Source organism: Python bivittatus, unplaced genomic scaffold (assembly GCF_059951505.1).
Source record: "Python bivittatus isolate LINGU-HERP-01145 unplaced genomic scaffold, Pbiv_v1 ctg000190_np1212, whole genome shotgun sequence".
Taxonomy (NCBI): domain Eukaryota; kingdom Metazoa; phylum Chordata; class Lepidosauria; order Squamata; family Pythonidae; genus Python; species Python bivittatus.
In genome coordinates this window covers 9,606,593-9,632,614 of record NW_028277042.1, presented here as the reverse complement: position 1 = coordinate 9,632,614, position 26,022 = coordinate 9,606,593, and the positions used below count along the sequence as shown (strand labels likewise).

At 38.8% G+C, this 26,022-nt stretch overlaps 1 protein-coding gene across 2 annotated transcripts in view; it reads left to right on the top strand.

Moving 5' to 3' along the window:
- The window catches only part of CDH11 (cadherin 11), a 108,651-nt gene that overhangs the window by 26,307 nt on the left and 56,322 nt on the right, over positions 1 to 26,022 (top strand). Inside the window, exon 2 of one of the 2 annotated variants that reach the window (XM_088136005.1) lies at positions 23,987 to 24,106. The exons of the other annotated variant lie outside the window; for it this stretch is intronic. The gene's annotated coding sequence lies outside the window, so the exon portion shown is untranslated. The remainder of the gene's footprint in view (positions 1 to 23,986; positions 24,107 to 26,022) is intronic. 2 annotated transcript variants of the gene reach the window in all.

Here is a 26,022-nt window from a genome sequence, read left to right as displayed (position 1 = left end):
ATGTGTATTTGAGTCCAATTCTTTCTGGCTTTTTTACACATAGCACTTAAAACATTCTTAAGAGAGGGAGGGAAGCACAAACCTGGTGATCCATTTACTGAGTCTGAACTTTTCATTACTTTCAGTTGCTCTTTGTTGATCCCATTTTGAAATTCAACTGGCTTCACAGAGCACAGTATAAAATCATCCTGGTTACCGTATGGGATTAATTAAGAATTAATTAAGTTTGGAAGGAGGCAGAAAAGAACAGTTAAGAAATATTATAGGCAACAAATGGATATTCAAATAGGAAATCTGTCCCATTAGAAGTGTGAGCTGCTAGAAGCAAAAATGGAAATCTGGAAGATATTTAGGGTAGCTCCAGTTGAAAGACTTCAACCTAGGAGATGTCCCTGTGAGCTCTGTGCCATGACCACAGGCCATAACTATCCACAGGCAGATAGTCTCTTCATATACTGTCCCACATGCCTTAATATAATCAAGCTCACTACTTAATAATGGTTACAGATATGATGTTGCTATGAATATCCATTCAGTTCTGTACACTGCAATGAGGTGGCTAGCTTCTCTGTGCAGTTTCATTCAGTTTGATAGCAACAACATTGCTTTCAAAAATAAGAACATTCACATGGTTGCAATGGGCAGTTTCCCTATTTCCCACATCTAGAGGTTTGCTGCCTTCCTAGCTTCCCAAAGGTCAATGAAAGCCCAAGGGAAAATATAATAGAGAAACTGCTCCAGTTAAGACCATTCACAAATTAAACATTTCTGTAGGGAAGAAGGACGTCCTTCTGATCTATGACACTGTTATGCCCATCATATTTTCCTCACTCTTTTAATCATTGTTTTCAGGTTGAATCTGATAATTGTGGACAAATGTGATTAATGAAGTATGATAATTGCAGATGAATGCAGATGATTGATACAGGTCTGTAACCTTTTGCTGAATCGTCTGTATTGGCACATTGTGTGATCTGAATTTTGGCAAGCTTTCATTAGAGCAAAGCTTTAAATTTATTGGAGCAGAAATTTCCAAGAAATGTTTCCATTTTTTCACCTTCCCTTCCTTCCTGATAGAGAACAGAAGGTTGCTTTGCAGAACCTCTTCCTCTTCCTCTTCCTCTTCCTCTTCCTCTTCCTCTTCCTCTTCCTCTTCCTCTTCCTCCTCCTCCTCCTCCTCCTCCTCCTCCTCCTCCTCCTCCTCCTCCTCCTCCTCCTCCTCCACCTCTTCTTCTTCTTCTTCTTCTTCTTCTTCTTCTTCTTCTTCTTCTTCTTCTTCTTCTTCTTCTTCTTCTTCTTCTTCTTCTCCTCCTCCTCCTCCTCCTGCTCCTGCTCCTGCTCCTGCTCCTGCTCCTGCTCCTGCTCCCTGCCCCAGAAAAAGATCGAGTCTTGGACTAGTAGCACATTCACAGTCACATCTAAAGTTTGCTATAAGTAGGTGTAGACACTAGTTAAAATGAGGATGGCAGCAGCTCTTCCTCCAGCCAGTTAGGAAATGCAGCTGGTCTTGGGCTTGGTGGGGGGATGCAGTATAATTGCGAGGTTAACAACATTGTTGTGTTCCTGTGACTTGCATTAGCCCCTAAGGAAATAAATGAATGAAGGAGGTATGGCCAGTTACATCTACCCATCCCATCAGGTCCAGAGGCATGTTGTTTTTTTAATTAATTAATTTAAATTCATTGTCTGCCCAACTCAGAGGGGTGCACAAAATTTAAAAAAGACATAAAAACAGGTAAAAAAACCCAACTCAGACTAAAAGACCCTAATAACAAAATCTGCAAAACAAAATGTTGCAATCCAATTGACCAGGGAGTTTTGTCGGGTGGGACCTATGAGGAAAGCCTTTTCGGCTGTGGCCCCCACCCTGTGGAACATCATTCCTCCTAAGGTGAGGCTGGCCCCAACTGCCTTCTGGAAGGCCCTTAAAACACGGTTCTGTCAGCTTGGGGATCCCATGACAGAGTGGAGCTTGCTAATGGCTATATGATTATTAATTGAATGCATTCTTTTGTATGCTTTTCTGCAATTTTGCCTTTTATTTTGTCTTTCATCTTGTTTTTATCTTTTCAGCTTAAACTGGTTGTTTTTCACAATTTTTAATGCATTTTGTTTTATCATGTATGCCGCCCAGAGGTATGAGATACACATGTGATAAATAAATACATATAAATAAACAAATGTCAGTCCTAGTATCAAGGGGGAGCCTCCTTTTACAAAATACTGAAGCATTTCTTATGCTTTCAAAAATATTCGGTGCTTTTTTTTTTTCCAGACAGTGACCAGTGCTGTAAATTAGACTTAATGAGTACCAAGTTCACCATATTAGAGTGCTCTGTAATTTGATAGATATAGTCTTCCACATACTAACCCAGTGTTTCTCAACCTTGGCAGCTGGCTGGGAAATTCTGAGAACTGAAGTCCACACATCTTCAAGGTGCCAAGGTTGAGAAACACTGTACTAACCTTTTATGCTCCCCTACACCCATCTAATACTCCTACCCCTTCTTTTAGACTCTCATAGACTTTGATATATATACTTTGTCTTTTTATATCTTCTAGCTTTTCACAATCTCTTATTTTTTCTGTTTAGACTCTGATGTATCTTCTATGCTTTTTAATTGACTGTACCTCACCCTCCTTAGGCTGGTCTATGACCATAATAAAGATTTGATTTGATTTGATTTGATTTGATTTGATTTGATTTGATTTGGTGCAAACAGGGTGGACAAATCTCAGAATGCCATATAGGCCCAAAATCCATACAGAAACATGAAATCAGAAAAGGAGTGGTAATGGTGGCTGATTGACTCTGCCTGTAAGGCACTTGCAAATGTTCCTTGAAAACTATGATCAGTTATGGCTGTACAGTTTCATCATCTGCACTCAGAAATAATTATCATCTTCTGCTCGGTTCTTGACGATGCAGTCCAAATAATGACAAGAACTTGCTTACTCCTGCCGCACCATTAGGTCCTCCTGAAAATGTCTTTCTTGCTAAAGAATTGCCCCTCAGCACTTCCATTTGCAAACAATTACAAAATTAAGAAAGAAAAAGCAACAACCTCAGATCAAATGCTTTCATCTTCTGAGGAAGAGAAGCTCTTGCAGCCTCTTGAGGATCTTGACGGTGGCAGCTGCCAGGAAGGTTAATGAAGAAGATTTGAATTATTTATGCAGGAATATTAAAGAGGTATTAAACCCAAGGAGATGTCAGAAGAATGCCTAGTGCTGAGTGATCAAGATAAAGCTTTTCCAACATATTCCATTATATGCTGCGTAATTACTAAAACCTAAGCTGATCCTTAGGCACATTTTTTTCTAATATACTTGTATACTGAAAAACATGGGAAGCCTGGATTTTCGACTCACAATAGCCTTGTGTCTTATCTTCAGTAAATGTGCTAAACAACTGAAAGAGACTATCTGAAGGGTTGTGATACAGAAGAGGAAATGAACTTATTCCCTATTGCCCCAAAGGGCAGGACCAAAACAGTGGGTTAAAACTACAAGGAAGGAGATTCAGTGTAGTCTTTAGGAGAAATTTCCTGACTGTAGAAACAGCCAACCAAACTGTCAGTGGAAAAGACTGCCACTGACATGGTGATTCTCCTTTCTTAGAGGTCTTCAAAAGACTGGGTAGTCATATTTCAGAGATTCTTAATGGAGCCTGCATGGAAGGGGTTGGACTGGATGACATCTGAGATAATTTCTAATTTATGATTCTACAAGAACGTATGGGGTGAGGCAAGATGGGGGAACTTCCAAGCTACAGTTTAGTTCCTTATAATCTGAATCTTAAAATCTAGTCACAGATGTAAATATTACAGAAGCATGTGGAATGGAGGTTCTGCCAGGACTTCAATACTTTCCACTCTAATATCAGTTTGAGTCTGGAACTATTCATATCATCCTTTCATTTTCTGGGGTTATTTTTACTTTCTGCTGTTAACCTGGAGGACTTCTCTTCAGAAGAAAATCTAGAACCCTGAGTTAGGGTTCTAACTTTACCTTACTCCCACAAAGCTGTGACATGATCAGGGAGCATCTACTTACTCCCCTAGGAAAGATTCTCTCAGTTTAATCCACATAGAAGGCAGAGAAGTATCTCTTTCTGATACTAAATAAGTAGACAAGCTTTGGTAGCATAATCAGAAAAGGATGTAACCTCAATATCACAGGTACCTTGTGCTTAAGAAGCAGAACATCTTGTGAGTAAAACTTTAGTTATGAGTACAGACTTGGGCATAATATAATCTCTACAAGGTTTTCTTCTTCTTCTTTTCTTTTGACCTGCCACTGAGCCTTGGCTGAAGCTGGGAGGAATCAAGCTTAAAAGCTTTCAGTTCCTGGATCTTGGTTGTTAGAACTGCTTGTTTATTGCCCCTCTTTTGGCCTTAACAAACTGCCTAGTTTCCTTGAACTCTCTGTGCTTGGATTTTGTTTCTCTTGATGAGTTACCCATGCCTAGTTATACAATCAGGAAAAAAAAAAAACCTATAATGCTTCTTGCTCTCATGCATGTTCTTATTGTGTTTCAATGTTCTCGCCCAATTACATGTTTATGGTGTTCATTATATTTCCACATAATCTATTGTGTTCACTCCAGAAAAGAAGCTACTTTGGGGTGGGTGGAGGGAGAAAAAGGAATTGATGCAAAAATAAGAAACTGGGAGGGAGACAAAGCTGAAGGAAATAGTCTGGAGAAAATTATGTACGTATGTGCTGCCCTGTTCCAGAAATTGCTGTTTTCAACTCTTCAAGTGGGAAAATTCCTATTAAACCAAAATGACTTGCAACCTTGATAATATAAATGAAGTTACACAGTCCACCTTTTCTACCATAAAGAGATTCAAACAATAACATTGCCGCTGTTGGTCCATGTGAACAAGGTGTTTGCCTCACAAGAGCATTCAACCAGATATTTCAATCCAGCTAACCTTTTTGGTAATCCTTGAATCATGCTAGAAGCAGGGAAATACCCAACTTTCATTAAACTTAATCTTCTAGCTCTGACAGCTGTGGATGGACTGAAATGTGAGGCTTCCTATTTCATTTCAAGAGATTAAAGAAGGTTAATATGACTTTATCCAGTTAGAGAATCCAGACTCGAGAAGAAATCTGCCTTTTTGAAATGAAGTCATATGCCATGCTCTTATATAATGGGATATGTCGTTGTTTATTAGGCATGTAGAACTACACTTGTGCTGTATGATCCTTTTGTCAATAAAAAAAAGCTGAGCAGCCTATCACAACCTTCCAGATATTTTGAAATGATTAGTCCCATAATTCTCAAAGAGTATAAACAACAGCAACAGTATATGATAACTAATGCTCTGAAATATATGATGCAACTGAAGTTTTGAATCTTTGCTTCAATGACTCTATGGAAGAAAAGGTCACCATCACTCTGAAATTTCTCCTAATAATTAGCTGGACTCTGGGTTTTTTTTATTTTGCAGGTCTCCCCAGTAATTTCTATCCTGCCTTTTGGAGCAAGAGAGAACAAATTGCTATCATGTCTTCCCTTAGCTTTATCTTCTCTGGATTCAGCTACATTTCCTAGGATTTGTTTTTTAGGCCTTTCACTGATTGCCTAATTCCCACTAAAATGAATTAAGTAATGGGTGCCTGAAGATTCTGCAGGTTCTCTACCTGACATGGCAATTTGCTATGTGGCAAAATGCCAGCCTCTAATATATGCCAGAGTCTGCCAAAATGCCAGTCAAGAACATATCTGGTGACTGGACCCTAATGTCAGTCAGCTGGTGTTTTTTCAGCTAGTCCCCATTATGGGTGTCTGCAACAAGATTTCATCAAAATAACAAAATATGCACCAATCATAATGTCATAATGCAAGATCCATTCTTTGGTTCTTTGTGTGCAATGCAAGTACAAAAAGACAGAGTCTGCATTCTCATGTCATCATTTACCCCTACCCCACTGTATGCCCATGGTCTCTATTAAATTGGATGAAAAAAAGTAGCTTCAAAAATTATTGCAAAAGTAGGAGATGAAGTAGGATGTTCCTTATCTTATTATGGGACAATAATAAGGTTTGTGTGTCAGGACACTTTCACATGTGGCTTTGCCACTTCTCCAACTTTGAAGCTATACCCTTGTGGCCACACACCAATGTCTTCCATGGCTGTTCTTTTATTTGTGGAAGCACTCACCTCATCCTATCTCCTACTGTCTAAACTTGGAGTTATCTAGTTCATTTCAGAAGCATCCTTGTTAGCAAACCTTATTCTAATTCTTCCAGTCAGCATCTATTCACAATCCTGGCCCCCTTCCCCCAGCTTATCTAGGTGGCTATATCAAACTCCTTGATTTTGGTTTATGTTCTCAAGTGAACCTTTACTCTTCCTCCCAAACACATACACAGCTTTGCAGATGGGATGAGAAGCTGCTGAGAAAATTCCTGGCTGGAAAATATGGTATCATGCCATCACCATAGCTTAGCATTTCAATGTAGGAAGAATGATGACCAGGAAGCTTTCCCCTTCTACCAATAGCCCAAATTGTTTTGGAAACCAGCCAACCATACCTATTGTATCTTGAGAACACAGGAGATGTAGTAATTTATTTTGTCCTCTATGTAGTGCAATGACACAGAGATTTTTGTTACTCTAGCCCAGAGAAACAAACATTGCTCAATTACTATTTTGCAGTCCTATATTGATTTGGAGGGAGCCCTAATTAGTTTGTGGTGTTCCCTGACTACACTTGGTGTTCAAGATTGGCAGAAATGAAAAAGTTTGCAGAACTGACTTCAAGAACCTTTGGAGTGACTAGATTTATGGACAATGCCCTGCATGTACTATATAATCATATATCCAGCAGTCTGCAGCTTCTCTGGTTTCTTCTTCCATTCTATCCAAGAGAGGGCATAATGAGGCAGCTCCTTCCATGATTTTTTTTTTTTTTTTTAATAATGGCAATGCTACCATTGGAAGGAATCTTGTCCTTTGAAAATTATTTGGAGAATAGTTTGGAAAAAAATTCATTCATAGAGAAATCATCTATTTAGTTGTCCTGTCGAGAGGCTGGGTAGAGACTTTCAAAAGATGATCTCTGACAAGACTACTGTCCACACTTAGCCAGCAGACCTTTTTGAACAGAAAAGTTTCCCCATTGCAGCTATTTTGATAACAGCAGTTAAAATTCCAAAGTGCCCAAAAATCCCCCCCCCCAAAAAAAGATTGCCTATTCTTGGTTTAAGTTGAAAAAAGTACTAGAAAAGAAAAGTTTGTCCTTTTACAGTTTTCTAAACAGTTTAGTGATAGCTGAAACTTTAATCATCCCTTGAACTGGAATCCAACTGGAAGAAAACCGGAGAGCATTATCTGAACAAGATGCTTTGTACAAAAAGGGCAGGACAACAGTTTGAAAGCCAATTATCACAATGCTTCATGGTCAAGATGCTTTATATTCAGTCCTTTTATTATTTTTCTTCTCCCAAGCAAACACAAGATGTTTTATGTGTATAGGGTGAATGAGCAAAAATCTTGCTGAGAAATTGAGCTTGATCTCTGAGTTTTGAACCAGTTGTAGTTATAATTAAATAATTGTATGAAAAGCACTTTTAAGGCAAGCAAAGGGAATACCTGCAGTTCTGCATGGCTTCATTATCTTGTTGGTGATCAAAGTGTTCCATTTAGAAGCGGGATGAGAAATTGAGGAACAAGAGAAACATACATGTGAGTGAAGTGCTGGGTTGAAAAGGAGTGTTTGTGTATGAACTGCTCCTTTGGTTTCAAGAATGTCTATTCTTATGGCTATCAACAGTTAATATTAATCAACATTAAGTTCCACTCATTTTCAGTGCTTGAGCTAGGCATGTGTACAATTTAAATTAATGAGATAGAAGTTCCTTATTATGCACGTAATAGTTATTTCTCTGTTGATTATATTCAAAGTATCTCCTTTCAAATATTGTGTTTGTAAGAGAGAGCCATTATAGGACAGAAACTAGATATTGGACTAAAACTTCTGGGGTCAAATTGTGTGCTCTTCTGAAATTCTTACAAGTAATCAATCAATCAATCAATCAATCAATCAATCTTTATAATGGGCATAGAGCAGTATAGCACACAAATAAACATTAAAACTACCTTGTATTAGAGCAGGATTAAACAGCTTGAGAATCCAGGGCTACAGTACATTCAACTCTCCTCCAAGTCTTACTATAGCATTCAAGAGCCCCATCCCCAAGTTACTGAACACATGAGAAATAAACATAATGTATTTAACATCAACTTTAGATTCTTCTCCTTTTTGAAATATGGCCCTTGGTGTGTCATTCTAAGGTCAAGTTGTATGATCGTCATTGTATGATCTTTTTAGTAGGTTGAGAATCACAATGCTATAAAGGCATAATTTAGTCTTAAAAGGTCAATATTACAAGCCAGTCTAGGAAAAAAAATATATAGCCCCATGTGTGAGAGGCTGGGAAGGCTTTAATACTAAAATTATCACCTGTAGTGTATTTCCAAATCATTTGACTGAAATTGTGCTATACCAAATGAATATATAACTAAGGCAGCTTGATCAGAATGAGAAAAAGGTCGATAGTAGGAGGTGCTCTTCTGACATAAGGAATGTATATTATTCAAATAATAATAATTTATTAAGTTGGTATCGTGCCTGACTCTAATAATAATAAAGCTGTTATTCTGGAGGAAAAAGTATGGAACAATTCTATACATCAAGAATAGATAAACATTTGATGGCTGGAAATCAGATCTTTTTTTATTTTATGTATGCAAAATGGGCAGGAAAATATGGCAGATTGAGTAAGGTCATTCTATGAATATGCATGGAGCTGGGTTTTTTTACCTCTTATGTTTGGGTGGGGTTTCAGGATTACACCTTTGCTTCGACAACTTTGTGAAGCGCCTTTTAGGGGTTGCACTACAATACTGGGAGTTTTTTTCTTTCTCCTTCAAAAGGATGGGAATCATCGCCGTTCGTTTTCTGCAGTCACGTTCCAAGACAAGTCCACACACACACATATACACACAGAAACAAAGGGGGTGGGAGATTGGCATCTTGTGTAGCCATTGGGGATGTGGTTTCTCTACCCTGACAGAAATCTTTACCCTCAAAAAAAGCCCCACTGAATTTAGTGGGATTTAATCCTGAACAGACACGCATTGGGAATGAAATTAGAATAGCACGTGATAAATTTACTGAGAATTGGCTGATGTTCATTCAGGATAGGAGAAGCAAACCTTTTGACAGCAGGCAACTCTTCTCTTTGTTCTATTTCATTATTACTGTAATTACCCTTTTACTTCTGAACAAAAGTCTTTTAAAAAAAAAAAACATCCACCAGTAAAGATGAAATGAACATTGAGTCACAGCAGTTAGTCTTGATCACGAGCTGCAGATTGGTTTCTTTCTCATCCTTCTCTACTTTCCCATCTCTGCTACTTTGCCTTGCCCCTAAGTCATCATTAGAGAGAAGAGTACGGGCATGTGATTTAGAAATCATGACTTATTAAACTGCCAATTGTTTGTTTTAAAAAGGATCACTGGAGATGCAGCTTTACTGAACTTCTCAGGAACTTAAATTAAAATCAATGAGAAGTGTGTGACTAACATCCCCAATGGAATTCTTGGAGAACTTAAGGGTTATTTTTAATTTGCTAGTAACTGGATTGCTTTATCCACTTTAAAGAGAAGCTGTAGCATCTGCTGACTTCAGTAACTTTACTCCACTGAAGTTTTAGCAGTTTGTTTTATTCAGGGTATCTCTCTGCTGTTCTTGTGACATCATTTATCAATTAAAAGTATAACTGCTCCCCCCCCCCCCAGCTTTATCTTTGGAAAGATTCTTGCATTTTTGTCCTTCCAAATATATGTTTTGGATGTAATTGGCAATGGATAAACGCAACTATGACTGGAAATCTTCAAAGAAGTTATTTGCTTTGATAATGCTTCAAGCAAAACATTGAATCTGCTCTGGGAATGATTGTGCCCTCCCCCACCTCCCAATTTTTTAAAAGCAAAGTAGCAACACTGCTTGTTACATGACAATCTGTGACAAGCAGTTTTACTGACCAGAAGATGCTTGTGCTCTGTGCTGGATATGCATAGAAGCGTCTTCTAGATCCTGGATGGATCAGAGGAAACAGTTGGAGAAAAACCAGTCACCTTGTCGAGATGAATAGCATTGCCCTTGATGCTGGATCACTTCTATGGTATAAAGTGCCTCATGGAAATAAATTGTGTCTGTCTATAATAGCTACATGAACCAAGTAAAGAACTGTTGCAATCCATTTATTTTGGGTACTGGAATTGAGTTCGTGCTTACATTTTCTTCACGAGATTTTAAAGGTGGTGGCCTGGACTTGAATATTGTGCCAAACTCACACTGGCATATGAAATTTGGGGGCAGCGCCTAAGATGCAATGCTTCATCAGAATTATTTCTCAGTCATGGGTCTAGACTGACTTTCTTGTTATTGTCACTATTACAACCTGGCAAATGGGTCTGAAAGCCACCATCTAATTGTTGCAGAAAGCCTCAGACACAATGTCCTACATAAGGTGGAGGGAAATTACTAAAATGTTCTAGGGACTCTTGCAAGGGGGATGATGAGACGGTGGTGATAGTGGTCTTGCCCATTCACAAAACATTGCCACAGTGCCTCATCAGAATACTACCTCTGATCTGCCCTTCAGCTCATCTTATGAGGGCTGAGGTAGAGCTGAGGTCAAAGATGGCCAGTATGCAAATGTATAACATATAACTTCAAGGGGACTTCAAGGCCGATAAGTACCATGCCAAGTATCTAGAAAGCTGGGAGGAAGAAGCCGTGAGTTTAAACCCAAGAGTCTGTAAATGCCCTAGCTTCTTTTCACTATGGTAGACAATTATCTTCTGTGTATGGCTTCATTCTTGTCTGTAGTAAAGCTTCTAATCTAGCTGAACCATGTCTGTGAGTCATCTGGCCAAGTCTTGTGAGGAATCAAGCTAAGCTATGAAGTCTCAATAGTTCTGTGATTTACTGCCCCATCCAAGTCAGCGCAGCATGATACTGGCTGCCCGATGCTCTCTATTTGCCTTTGCCTTTGGGGAGGGGGGAGTTGATGGGCACTCTTGCAAACAAGTCTCTGGGCTGAACCCACCCAAGAAAGCTAAGTTGGCTTCATAGTTTCATTATAAAGATTCATCTTCTCTGATTTTTCTCAGACTTTGTGGTTTTACCGTTCTTCAGTCACCCTTAGATTTGGGGCTACATCTTGGCAGTAAATTCTTCACACATAAAACAATGCCTAATTTTCATATAAGAAGGTAACAGTAATTTCTTGCCATTCAGTGCCAGGATGGTGGAGAAACGGTGAAGGTATTGCAGGATGGGAAGGAAGCTGATGGTGTTGGTGTTGGATCTTCCCTGGTGCTGCAGCAGAACTGTGGAAGCAACATGATACCTGGCACACCACTGATGATGCCATGGTCCATCATGGGCACCAATGCATTTGGTAGCAAGTCATACTTTATGCTGCATTGCTGTCTAACTGTGACGCTGTAGAGTATGCCAGTAACCGCAGCTACAGCCTAACAGACTGCTCATAATTCTTCATTGTGAGCAAGTCTTTCAAGGCAGATAGACAGACAGACACAAGAGACAGAGCTGAAGGAACTGTGTGGCTGATGTTTTTGCTATGGGACAGATTCTTTCAAAACCTTTTGTTTACCCCATTCATGGTGGTAAACATTCATAATCTCTTTCGTTCCTTTGTTCCTTTTTCATCGAGACACTGCCATAATATCGATTCATTATATATGTATCAGCAGAAACAATCAACTTAAAATGAATTTTAGTGTGGGCATATTGTCATCCCAAACCAATTTGGAAAAGCTGATTCTTGTTTTGTTTATTTTTTCCTTATAGGATTAACGAGGATAAATCTTCTTTTCTCTAGCATCCCTGTGAGGCATACTTTAAAACCAGCATTGATCCAAATCCTATCAAAAATGCCCTGAATCCTTAGATTAGCTCCTGATGAGGTATCCACTGTAAGTGAATGCCGAGACCAGTTGTTTGCATACCACATTTCTCTGCTTTTTCTCCAGTCTAGCTTTTGTTCCTAAGAATAAATCTATAATTTTCAGAGGGTATCTGCAATCAAGAAAAGAGAAACAGATTTACAAGCACCTGGAAGGTCTACACAGTGGTCTTTATCTAATATATTGCTTTCATTAAATGTTGTGATGTTAAGCAAGCAAATAGAAGCCTAAGTAATATATTTGCAGAAGGAAAGGTAGAGAATTGAATGCATTTTTACATTGTATTTTTTTAAATTTGTCTTTAAAATTTGAGATTGATAGAGTCCACACCTTGTGCTATGTGGTAATGTTGTGTGGTTTGGGCTGATCATGGTATGTGCAGTCAGCCCATTTGATTTGAGAACTGTGGTTTATAGGTAAAATACACAACTATAGCATATTCTTTTAACTATGGTTCAAAAAAACAATGTTTAGTGCAATGCATGAGCTGAGCTATAAATCTAAATTGACTTCTTATGTAGGTAATACAGACAAAGAACTTAATCTTTCCTGAATTAATCCAAAGTATTTACCATGTTAAATGATGGATTCTTTTTCAAATAGTTGGCCCAAAACTTTGCTGTCATGGCAAAAAATGTTGGAAAATAAATTCCATCCTGGGGATTATGGAGGAGCAGAAAGAATAGCTGAATCTCCTTACCTCTGAAGAAAGTGTTATAAAATGATACATTCTGTAAATATTAATAGAATATAAGGCAATCCTATAAAACATAATGATGGAAGTTTGGGACAGAGAAAAGGAATTTTGTTTTTCACTGAGTATATGGTAAACTTATAGAATTTGTTGCCACAAAGTGTCTTGATAGTCATCTACCCAGATGGCTTTAAAGAAGTTTTAATAGAGGATAAGATTATCAATAACAAGTCAGGACAAATGCTAAGGTTAGAATGATGTCTAGAGTGTGGCAGATACATAGCTGGCCAATATAGGTCTTTGATCTCTTTTCTCATAGATCTTATTTTTAATGGGAAACAGTTCAAAACCTGGGGGTCAAAAAATGTGTCCTGTTTAACCCATTTTCTAATGTAAAATGGATAGTTGCATTCATAAACTTGTTCCACAGAAGCATGGTATTCAAGGTAAATTGGTAAGATAGACTACCACATTAAATGATGATTTGCATGTGCCAGTGAGACCTACCACCACAGGTAGAAGATCCATATTACCTCAAGCAGATTGGTTGTCAATGTAATTGGTCAAGACATGTGTGGACACAAAAAGAGTCAAAATGTCCAGCCTTGCTTTCAGTCTACACTTTTTTTGTTGTTCAGTCATTAAGTTGTGTCCGACCCTTTGTGACCCCATGAACCATATCACGCCAGGCCTTCCTGTCCTTCACTGCCTCCCTAAGTATAAGTAAATTAGCAGTTTAGCCAACTGCACATTTAATGTTGCTTGTGAGAGATGTTATAGGTCTCCAGAGCAGTTTTTTCTGTTTACACTAAAACAAACCTGAACTCTCTGGATACGTGCCCATCTTTGAGGGTGGCTCAACGGCTTTTTCCAATTAAAATTCTAGGTCTTGTTGAAGTGACCCTTGTGCTATGCTGCTGAAGCAGTACCATATGTCTTCACACCATAAGACGCCAAAGCATGACCCCAAAGAAAAGTAAGCAAATTCTTAGAAAACCCTTGAGAAACAATTTCCTCCCTGTTCCCCCCTTCTAGCGCTGCATGGAAAGATGCCATACAGAAAGGAAAACACAAACAGGGCTGGACCAAAACATTTTGCAAAAAAAAAAACCCACCTAAAAACCTATCCCTCCCACTGTTCCAGGTCAAATGTATGTATCCCAAGGCCAGCCAAGGGTACTTTGGCATTTGAGATGGAAAATTCTGTGTTAACCTCACTTGCAAGAAGCATATAATAACAGGGAACTAACATTTTTTCTGCCTGTTTATAACATCCCAAATCAGCTGCCAGAAGTAATTACCTTCCTCTTCTTAATGGTTAGGTGGGGTCTACTTTTGCTGAAAAGCAATTAGTTTATCTGTTTTTCTCCTCTGGGGGGGGGGGGGGAATGTGTATTTGTACAAAGATGAACTGTTCAGGTATTTTGAACTGCTAGAATCTTTTTTCCTTATTAAACAAGTGCTTAAAACGTTAACAAGTACAGGGAACTTTAGCAAATCAATGCTGAAATAGTTTTCTATCTGTCTTAAAATTATAGATATAGTAAGTATATGCAAGAAAATATGGGCTAGAGCAGATACTTGGCAATGTCCAAAGTTATTGCTGAAGCATCTGGAAAGAATCATAGGGGGATGAAGATTTCTTCAACTGAATGAAGACCATGGGGATTCATTACTGACTGATAATGGCCAAGGTGCCAAATTTTGTTGCTGTTCCTCTCTTCTAGGCAACAGCACATAGACTTTCTCTGCTTAGAAGTTGGTGTCTTGTTGGTACTGGGAGGATCCAGGAAAACATAACAATACAGTGTTTCAGACAAATTTCTTGTGATTTAATAATGATTAATCTTTCAGCTCAGGAAGCTCAAAGTTAATACCATAAAATCCCTGTTGGACTGGGCAAGGTCCTAAACTTGCATTTCTACCACCTGCATTCATAATGCTAAGTCAGGACTTTTAAACACTGATTAATAAAGGGACATAGCACCGAAAACACAATGGTTGACTTCACCTATCATACTACTGCGTAATATGTGTGTGTATGTATTTGAGTTTGGGCTTAGTATGAAGTATGAACTTAGTCACTGTAAAGTGTAAACCATAATTTATGATTACTGTTACTTAGGGAACTCAGCCTCATACCCCACTGTGGCCTGTTCAACAGACCACAGTTAAAAGAAAGCATTACTTAGTATAGCATGTAAATCCAGACTCTCTCTTAAAAGCAAACCAGTCTGATGACTTTTTAGGTTTGTCTCTAGATATGATCATCTGAGTATAGTCTAGCTAGTTCTTCTTCGCTATTATAGTGAACAGCCACTTCCACCTCAATGCTTCTTTCTCAGTCTCCCTGAATATGTGTGATCCTTTGTATACCTCTGAATGCATATGCCATTGGAGTCTCAGATATGGAACACAATAATGGCTGATATCCTCTCATTTTGTTCATCTGGCTATTGCAGCAAATAGAGTACTTGCCTATATGAATTTAAGGTTATTATTCCCATGCAAAGAAGATTAGGCAGTTTAAAAAAAATCCAAAACCCTCATCTTTTTCCATTATCATGTTCTTAGTAATTTTTAAAGCCACCCTCACATTTCAAATTTTTTTGGCTGGGGAGGCATATTCCTTTCAGAATAATACGTTACTGGAGAGCACATTCACCTCATGGTCATTGTCAAAATGCTCTGTCATTAAGATCTTGTTTTGAAGATTTTGTGTTATTAATACCCACTTTATACATCAAAAGACAATAAAGTCCTATATAAACATTGATGCATTACAGGAGCCACTGTAATAAGGTTAAATATTTGTTAGGTGACATATCTATTTTGTTGTCCACAATCCACATATTTGAAGCTCCTCCATTGTTTTCGCTTAGTGACTGCCTGAGTTTAACCTGATTTGGATCTGACTTGGAGACCCACCCACAATGCATTTCTGCAGCTCTGTTGTCAGGGCAAGTTCATTTTGACCAATGTAGTTGACAGCTGTGGGGAGTTTTCATTGAGTGTTTGAACTGTTCAACGCAGCCAAGCCCATCTGAATGCAATTTCTTTGTCAATGCCAGGTTTGGAAGCAGCCAAATGGTTTTGTGGAGAGTGGCCAAACTGAAGGAAGAGCAGTGGGGAGGAGAAGAAAGACGTTTTGTAAATTGTGGATCCTTCAACATAGGAAGATAGGAGTTTTTCAAAGATTCATCCAATTTTTTTTTAAAGTTATCCTTTTGACTGACACATTTCCATTTCAGACTAAATAAAATATTAAAACGATAGAGTTGGAAGCAGTGATTTTCTGTTCAGTGCAGAAATCCAAGCTGATAAATCTCTGGTGGATGGTTGTCTAGCCTCTACTTGAACACAGCAAAGGAAGCCTACCATTTTTCTGAAAAATTTGTTCCAGCATTGACATTCTCTTACTATTAAGATTTGTTTCCCTCTAACATTCAAACAGAATTAGCTTCCTACAACTTAAAGCCATGATTCTATAATCTGGATTGACAGAAAAAAGTTCTTGTCTATTTTGGGGGGGGGGAATGTGAAGAATGTTATTACATCCCTCAGTCTTGTCTTCTTAAGGTTAAGTATGCCCAGTTTCTTCAATCTGGTTTCACAGAACTTAGTTTCTAGTATCCTGATAATTGTTTTTGTTGGAACCAAATCCAGTTTGTCTGAATCTTTTTTAAAACATGGTCCCCAGAAGTGAACACAATACTGTCGGTTGATCTAACAAATGCGGGGGGGGGGGGAGGAACAAATCTGTTTCTTGATTTGACAGCTATACATCTTTTGTTGCAGCCTAAAAGTATGTTTAGCCTTTAAGTAGCCATGTCATGGTCCTCACTTATAGTCAGCTTCTCAAGCCATTGTTTTGCCCACTTATACTTGCATTATGCATTTGAGTTCTGTTTCCTAGTGAAGAATCTCGTATTTATGTTTATTAAATTTCAATCTGTAATTTTCAGCCCATTTCTTTAAGCGATTAAGATAATCTACAAATTTAATGAATGAATAAACAAATACGAACGTCGTATTACTTCACTTAATACCTCACTTCAGTTTGTGGAGGAACTGTTGAGGAGAAACTATTTGAATATGATTTTTGAGCAAGCTACAGTTTGTCACCCACAGCTAGGGACTACCCATTTTGCTCAAGAATCTTCCCAGGCATCATTGTCAGGCATCATTGTCAGGCATCATTGTCAAGGAAAAATTCCTTGAATTTTTCTTCTCCCTTTTTCAGGGCCAGCAGTTCCCTTCCTCTATTTACCTGCCATTTTAGCAGTTCTCCAAGATATTTGAAAGGTAAAAGATTTGGACAGAGCATCAGAAGCTGCTTCAGTATCCTAGCATGCAATCCATCTGTCTCTGGAAATTTAACTCAAAGTAAATAGGCCCTATCTCTTCATCATGTTTTTCACAATTGTCTGATGGATCACATGTCTTCTTTTGAGCAAAAATAAGGAGTTGAATAGATTTGCCTTTTCTTTGTCACTTGCTAGCATTACCGAGGAGCTAGCATACTTTTTTTCTTTTCCATTTTTTAACTTTAATTGCTTACTGAACTCATATTCAAGCTTCCATATACTGCATTAAATATTTCCCTGAATTAATTATTTATATATCAACACTTGAATAAAAGAATCTTTTGACATTTTAACAGCTAAAGAAAATTATTACGGTATAGTAACATTGCAGTATTATATACAGTAGGTATATAATGAAGCTAATCTATGCTTAATAAAATAATGAGTTCATTTTTAAAGTGTTGTAAGACTGTTGTGTTATCTATATCTATATCTATATCTATCTTTATATCTCTATCTATCTATCTATCTATCTATCTATCTATCTATCTATCTATCTATCTATCTATCTATCTAATCTATCTAAAAAAGAAGAACTGCAGTAAATACCCACCCTGGAAAATGAGATTGGAGACTAAAATCAAGGCAACTTGGAGAGAAGTCAATCAGCTGATGGAACTACAGAAGTGTGTGCAGATTAAGAATAAGACTTGGCTACTGAAAAAATATATGGGCCTGACTCCATCTGAAGCCCTAGAGACGGCTAAACAAAGGCTCACAGCATTGGCTGCCAGGCAAAGGAGATACACTAGAAAAGCAGAGGGCAAGAAGATAAATGCCCTGTTCTCCAAAGAACCATCCAAAGTGTACTCCCAACTGCAGTGCAACCACAGAGTAACAGCTGAGCCACCAGCAGTGGAAACTGAAGAGTACTGGAAGAACATATGGGAGAAAGAGAAGACGCATAACACCAGTGCAAAGTGGCTGCAGGACCTGAAAGCAGACCACAGCAATCTCCCAGAACAGGAACCAGTCACCATCACAGTAGCAGACATCCAACAGCGGGTCAAGAACATGAAAAGCTGGACAGCACCTGGCCCGGACATGATCCACACCTACTGGTTATAGAAACTAACAGCAGTGCATGAACGTCTAGCAGCACAGATGAACTAACTGCTAGCAGCAGGCTCCCACTGAGATTGGCTAACACAAGGAAGGACAGTGCTGATCATGAAATACTCTCACAAGGGAACAGCACCAACCAACTACCGGCCAATAACCTGCCTCCCCACAACATGGAAAACCCTATCAGGCATCATAGCTGCCAAGCTACAAGACCATATGGGCCAGTACATGAGCACAGCTCAGAAGAGCATTGGGAACAACACCAGAGGCTCAAAACACCAGTTACTCATAGATAGAGCAGTTGCCCAAGACTCATGGTCTAGACAGACCAATCTGAGCACAGCCTGGGTTGACTACAGGAAAGCCTATGACTCAATGTCAAACACATGGATCTGTGAATGCCTGGCACTATACAAAGTCAACAGGACACTAAGGACCTTCCTCAAGAACTCAGTGGGACTGTGGAAGACAACACTGGAAGTCAACTCAAGACAGCTCGCACAAGTGGCCATCAAGTGCGGCATATACCAAGGTGATGCACTGTCCCCACTGCTGTTCTGCATAGGCTTAAACCCCCTCATCCAGATAATCACAAGGACTGGATATGGGTACAAGTTCAAGAGTGGAATCACCATCAGCCACCTCCTCTACATGAATGACATCAAGCTGTATGCTAAGAGGGAACGAGACATCGATTCACTGATCCACCTGACATGGATCTACAGCAAGGATATTGGGATGTCATTCGGACTGGAAACGTGTGGCAAGATGATAGTAAAGAGAGGAAAAGTAGTTAAGACCGATGGAGTGGAACTACCAGTGGGCCGCATAGTAGACATAGAGACCAACTATAAATACCTTGGTGTCTCACAGTCACATGGGAACCATGATGAGGAGGCAAGGAAGACAGCAACATCCAAGTACCACCAAAGGATAAGACAGGTCCTAAGAGCCAGCTCAATGGGAAGAACAAGATCCATGCCATCAACATGTACGCCCTGCCAGTCATCAGATACCCTGCCGGTATAGTGAGCTGGCCAAAGGAAGTAATGGAGGCTGCCGATGTGAAGACCCGGAAGCTCCTCACAATGTACGGAGGTTTCCACCCCAAGTCCAACACCCAGAGATTGTACACCAACTGCAAAGAGGGTGGGTGGGGGCTGATGAGTGTCAAAGCCACTGTCCTGGACAAAACCCAGAGCATCCAGGAGTACATCAGTAAGATGGGACCCAAAGATGAGCTGCTGAGAGAATGCCTCAGGCAGCAGCAGACATGGGAGGAAGTTCAAGCGGAGGAAATACCATGGCAAGACAAGCCCCTGCATGGGATGTACCATCAACAGATAGCTGAGGTGGCTGACAGTGGGAAATCCTATCAGTGGCTGGAAAGGCTTGGACTAAAAGACAACATTGAGGCATTGATCATAGCAGCACAAGAACAGGCAGTAAGCACCAGATCCATAGAAGCAGGGGTCGACCACACTAGACAGGACCCAAGGTGCAGATTGTGCAAAGAGGCCTCAGAGACAGTCCGACACATAGTGGCAGGGTGTAAGATGCAGGCAGGAACAGCATTTGCTGAACAGCACAACCAAGTAGCTGGCATTGTGTACAGGAACATCTGCACAGTGTATGGGCTAGACCCCCCCCCCCCCAAAGTCCAGATGGGAGATTCCACAGAAGGTCATGGAGAATAACAGGGCTAAGACCCTGTGGGACTTCCAGATCCAGATGGACAGGCAGGTACTAGCCAATCAACCAGACATCATGGTGGTAGACAAAGACCAGAAGATAGTGGTAGTGATAGTTGTAGCAGTGCCAAGTGACAGCAACATCAGGAAGGAGCATGAGAAGCTGGAGAAGTATCATGGCCTAAAGGAGGAACTAGAGAGGATGTGGAAAGTAAAGGCCAAAGTGGTTCCAGTGGTGGTAGGAGCACTCAGGGCCATGACTCCTAAGCTGGGAGAGTGGTTCCAACAGATCCCAGGAACAACATCAGAGCTCTCTGTGCAGAAGAGTGCAGCGCTAGGAACAGCTCAGATACTGTGCAGAACCCTCAAACTCCCCGGCCTCTGGTAGAGGGCCCGAGATTGAGGAAGACAGGTACCACCCATAGGGGTGAGAGGGGATTTTTATATATATATAATATTCTAGTGTGGAGTCTTTTCAAAGTTGTTCTTGCAAAGAATAGCAATAGTTTATGCTTATTTTACATTATATTTTAGTTATATTTTACTGGGATGTCAGTTTAAAATTATGAACTGTTCTTGAAATGTGTTTAATTGGGCAGCAGGCTAGAAATATCTGAAATAAACATGATTAATCATCTGAATTGAATATAATGTGGTTCAGATGAGCCTCAATCAGTGAGTCATTGTGTTAAATGTTCATCTGCTGGTTTGGGGAAGATTGATCTAGTTTGTTTCTCACAAGCTTAAATCAGTGAATTGATTGAATATTGGACAAGCTATATTTGTCTGACATGGATTTGCGATTCAAAGGTCGCTGAGGATCATGTGTTGTGTTACTTTAGTATATAAATTGTTTTGTAAGCAACTGTAAATGAACAGAACTTTGGACCCCAGAAATGGATGTGTAGAAGGATGATCTGAGAATTCATTTGAATTGGGTTATTTATTAAGACACGGATTCAAGCACCATTGCATGATTATCGCTATAAGTTTGAATGTGATAGTAAGAAGTAAGTTATTGAATACAAGACTGGAGAATAGTTGTATTTTGTTATTGTTGTTGTTGCCTTCAAGTCAGTGTTGACTCCTGGTGACTGCTTGGACAAGTCCCTGCAATTTTCTTGGCAAGAGTTCAGAAGTGGTTTGCCATTGCCTGCTTCCTAGGGCTGAGAGAGTGACTGGCCCAAGGTCACCCAGCTGGCTTCGTGCCTAAGGCAGGACTAGAACTAAGAGTCTCCCAGTTTCTAGCCTGGTGTCTTAACCACTACACCAAACTGGCTCTCATATAGTTGTATTAATTATATTTAATTTTAATGTTAATCAGCTTTCATTTTTGTCATGGTCTCTCTCTCTCTCTATAATATATGACAGGAGAATGGTCCTCAGTTACTATTCAAAGGCTATGGGTAGCCCTTATCTTAGAAATCTATCTATCTATCTATCTATCTATCTATCTATCTATCTATCTATCTATCTATCTATCTATCTATCTATCCCCATCTCCTAAAAAATATGGAAGAGCTGCAAAGAAGGCAGGTAAACAGAAGCAAATAGGGAGAAAAAAAAAAAAGCAGAGAGAAGGGATTCTGGGGAATGGAATTGGATCCTGAATATATGTAATCCTAAAAGAAAAAGAAAAAAATCCAAGGTATACAATCTGTGATGCCTTCCCTAAATACATGAATAGTCTGAACATTTGGGTTATGCAAAGTGAACACCATATTTACGTTACTTAACTGGCTTTGGAGGGATAGGTATTTCTGATTTATGTGAGCATTGGTGCTCTCCCTATGAGAAAACAGAGAGCTATATGAAAGCATACGTATCCGGTGCATACAGCGATGATAAATTACATGCATGGGGTGGGGGCTAAAAAGGAAACAAAAAATAGAAAGAAAGGGGAGAAGCACGTTCCCCCCTCCCCCATTTTCTATTGGTGCCATTCATGCTAGCAAATTTGCCATAGAACTGTGAATATTTACTTAGTTTTCTTCATAATGGTGATTTTTTAAAAACTAATGGGGAATTATTGGGGGACAATGAAAGACATTTGTAAATTAAATAGATAAGCCCGTTGACAGACAAGGGATGTTTTGTCCAATACAAGAATTCTATTGTCCATTGCTTTGGTTGTCAAGAGCCCAGGGAGCAGAGGATTTATGAGGATGACACAATGATCCTTTCACAGTGCAGGCGAAGGAGCTGTGAGATTCTGTTCCTCTGCTTTTCAGCCTCTATAATCTTTTTTATCATGCAAGGACAATGTAGGATTTAACTGGTTCTTGGGACTCAGGACTGTCCATTTAAACATCAGGGACTGTGAAGTAATTACTATGGGGACAATAGTTTTTTTTTTAAGCTTCTTTTTTGCATCTAAACTATCAGAGGTTTAAAAATCACTATGCTTGCCACTTTGGATAAACGGTCTTCTTAAGACATGGCTTATTTGCAAGAGTAAAAACTGATAATCCTGTTTTTGAGTTGGAGGAAGGACTATTTGTTGGCAACATTGAATCAAATGTCCTGTCCCCTTGGTTATCTGTTGCAATTGGACTTCAAACACTGAAAACCTGAACCTGGACAAAATTGTATAGGCTGATTAAAAAACCTTAAAAAGCAATGAATAACAGATATTGTCATCTGTTATTTGAAAATTACAATAAATAGCAGCAGGGCTTATTAGTAAGAAAAATGCTAAGTCTGAACCTAGTGTCATCTGCGTGGATGTTGCTTCATTACATGATATCTTGAGATATGCCAACTAGATGGTAGAGTTTGTCGTCTCTTGACAAAATCCTTAGATAAAAATTCCCCAGACATTTCCCCCCTCTTCTACAGTTCTTGAATGTTGGTAGATTTAAGTGTCACAAAGCATTTTCAGCTATATTTAATAGAGTACTTTAAGTTGAAGAGAATATATTTTAGGAGATTTATTTTTAGAAAAGGTCAGTATACACAGTAATGGTTCAAGGCGGGATTTGAAGCCACGATAAACCATGTCACAACAAAAAGAATGGTCAGTAGTAAAAATATATATCTCAAAAAATTGTTTCTTCCTGGAAGCACTTTTTAAGTCAAGGATTCAACCTTCTGAAAATTTTTGCATGTGGAATAACATTTGCTTATTTCAGCAATCAGATCCAAATACGTTTTCTATAGAATCAGAAATAGGTGAATGGTGATGGTTTGCTTAGTTGTACCGTATACACAACCTATGGATTTTTTTTTTCTTAAATACCAAGAGAATTATCCAGGCTAGGAAAAAGCAAAAATTCAATCTGCAAAGTGACTCAACAGGTTGTCCAGCAATCTCAAGCTGTCTTTTTCAGCAGGCCGATCTGATCCTAGGTTTTATTTTAAGTTTATATAACAGTATGGGATTTATTCAATTTGTTGTTTGAGAAGAACTTTCCAAACTCTGTAGTTTGCTCTTAGGGATGGGCAACAGTCTTCTGCAGGGTGCATGTGATCCAGTCTTCCATTTTTGCAGTCCTTAGAGACTTGAAAGTGAATGCCATTCCACACCAAGTAATAATGCCTATTTTGTCTACTTTGTATTACAGCACCCAAAAAATATTAGAGATAGGGATCCACCTAATGGACAGTTAACTCCCAGCAATAAGATACTACTGTTGCTTAGAGTAGATTCTTGAATGTTTAATAAGTAAATGTTAAACGTGTATGGAATGTATACTTTATAGTAATTATGGTATCTTGATTGTAATTTTAGTGTCTGATTGTAATCGTGAGCCAACTGCAATGAAATTTCATTTTATTATGCACGGTGTATGGTGTATAGTGGAATGACAATAAAATTATTCTATTCTATTCTATTCTATTCTATTCTATTCTATTCTATTCTATTCTATTCTATTCTATTCTATTCTATTCTATTCTATTCTATTCTATTCTATTCTAATGGGATACTGACCTGATCTCTATTGTTTTAATTATGGGAACATTTTCCCCAAAAACATGTTTGCATCTGTTATTTGTTTACTCTAATTTGGGACCAAGATGCTGTTCCTTTTCTATAGCACACTTAGGGAAGGGAAGGATAATCAAAAGTTAATTTCTTCTTTTTTGCATCTCTGTTGTCATTCTGACTTGCATCTTGACTTCTGTGTCCTCCCCTTTTTCTTTTCCAGAAAGTCTTGGGTTATTAAATACACATCTGTGCAAAAACAAAAGCTTCACTGGAACTGTTAATTTGCTCAAATGGATGGAATATTATATTTTAACTGGCAACAGGCTTCCAAAGGGTGAAGGTAAGATGCTGGATCACAAAAGCTTGCACTCATCAATCTCTGTACAGCTATAAAATATTAGAACCTTCTTAATCTGCTGCAGCTTTCTCTAAGTTGCCTTCCAGATTGGTTCGATTTTAACTGTGACATTGCCAGAATGTCTTGGACAATAAACGTCGATCCCTTTTATCTGGGGGACAAGGGACAAGGAGAGTGACAGAAGTGTTTGCTTCTTCAGCTGCTAAAGAGAGGAGAAAAATCACATCACTAAATGGAGGCAATCTGGGTAGCACAATCCTGGGGGATTAAAATATTGCAGTGGGGGTCATGTGAAGTCCCCAGATTGCCCAACTCTGGAATAAGATCTCCATCCTCTCCCCTTTGGAGTGCCGCTCTCTTCCTTCATTGTTACCTGAGCTTTTAGCACTTGCAATTTTTTTCTTAGGCTTTTTTACTGGTTCTCTTTTGCCTCGCTGTGCCAGGTAGATTTTTGACTCCCAAACTAAAGCACAGAGGACAATCTAATGCAGCTGACTAAGTCCTAAGACTCTGGTGATCTTGACATTTGGATTACAAAATCTACAATTGTGAATTCACAGGGTAACTTTTACTGGCAGTATTAGGATAAGAAAACATACTGTTTCTTGTGGCCTGTTATTTGGCACTCTTCCATACCTAGTAGTACTTGCCTAAAACAAAATATGCTTGTTCTTAAAACATGAGCATATTTGCATTCAGGCAATCATGCCCACCACAAGCCTTCTTAGATACTTTTAACATCACGTCATTATTTGAACTGAGATGCCTATAAGGTTCAGGGAACTATGACATTATCATACAGAGTTTAGCAGGCTAATTTATATTGCTTCATAGTCAAGGCAGTGATGTTCTGCTTGATGGCTGCTTCATTTCTGTTCAAAATGTCCTTGAGTGTTCATAATCTTATTTCTGGCAGCTAAATGACTTATGCTTTGTGAAATTCCTCAGGAAAAGGGGGGGGGGGGGAACTCCCTCCAGACAGGCTAGTGTCTATGCCATTCATGCAAGAGCTAAGGCAAACTGGAGCAATTAGTATCATAAGTCAATAAAGCCCATTTGATAGTCAAGCAGATAGACATTGTTTTAGTATGTGCTGAGTATCTACAGACTTTTAAATAATCTCAGGGTAGGGATATGTGCATAATCATAAATGACCCACTAGAGCACGTTAGTGTGCCATGTTGCTAATGCCAAATGGAGGGGACCACTGCTTCTGGCTAGAACAGTCTGTAAACATAAGTAAACATTCAGAACATTATATAACTTCTTCATTTTTTTAAAATGTATGTTTTTTTAAAAAAAAATAGATCAGGTCTTTCTATTATTTATTTATTTATTGTACAACAGGTATTTTGTTGTTGGGTATTGCCTAGAAGTGCAAAGTGTCATGTGTGAAATACTGATATTTCAAATAAGTCCATTCAGGGAAGACCATAAATTCAGGAAACCCTAGCTAGAATGTCTGTAAAACACCCAGGATAGATTTTCTATGTGTGTATGCAAATGTTTTACATATTCTTTGAGAAGTTAAGCAGAACGAATTAATAGGTGAAAAGATGCAGAATTGTCATGGACCAGATTTCCCTTAATCCATATTATATCTCAGGACCGCTTGAAATATCTGGTGATAAGCAGGGGCTGGGAATGGTGTGAGACCCCTGTATTGCAAGTGTTTTTTTTTTAATTAATAATTAATACACTGCCAAATATTTTAGACTCACAGAACCCTGAAGCAATATAGAAATACAGTGAAGGGGGTATAGTAAAATAAAAATTAGTGTAACCCCAGTAGTAGTCTTCTAATAAAGCAACAGAATGTCATAAACAAAATCAAAAGCAGCCATTGCGATACCAAATAATTAAATGATGTGTGTGTGCATTTGCACTTTTATAGAAAA